Raw genomic sequence first — 639 nt, forward strand, 5'->3', positions numbered from 1 at the left:
CACACACACACACACACACACACACACACACAAAACCACCTAAATGATCTCAGTAAAACAATTTAACAGGTTTTAGAAGAAAACCAAAAGAAGTTCAGAAGGGTACACAAATAGAGAATTTTTTGCTACCACCTTCTTACATGTAGCATGTGTTCATATGTGGTTATCATTTATGAAGTGTTTTAGGTTTGCAAAACACTTCACAAATATATACTTTGAAAAACTAGGTAGATGTTGGCAGTTTCTTATCCAAGTCTCTTTATTTTTATTCTTTGTAAAACTGTATTTGTGTTTATTTATACTTGTTATGTATGTTTTTTTTAAAAAGTCAGCATGTTTTATCCCCAAATTAAACCTACTAGTACACTAGGCCAGGAACTATGTATTATCTAAACTTTTTATCTTTCCCACTTCCAAGCCTAGTGTTCTACACATAATAGGCCATTAATCCATGTTTGTTAAATTGAATTTGTAAAATTATACATAAATAGAATAGCTATACTTATGCCTATTAATTTAATCTTATTAGGTTTGGCTCATTATTGCATCCAGTTAAGATCTCTTTGGTTCCTTATCTTGTTATTGAACATATTAGCTATTTGCCCCAGCTTCATTTTATCTGTAAATCTGTTAAACATG

Source organism: Vombatus ursinus, unplaced genomic scaffold (genome assembly GCF_900497805.2).
Source record: "Vombatus ursinus unplaced genomic scaffold, bare-nosed wombat genome assembly UNPS02014812.1, whole genome shotgun sequence".
Classification (NCBI taxonomy): Eukaryota; Metazoa; Chordata; class Mammalia; order Diprotodontia; family Vombatidae; genus Vombatus; species Vombatus ursinus.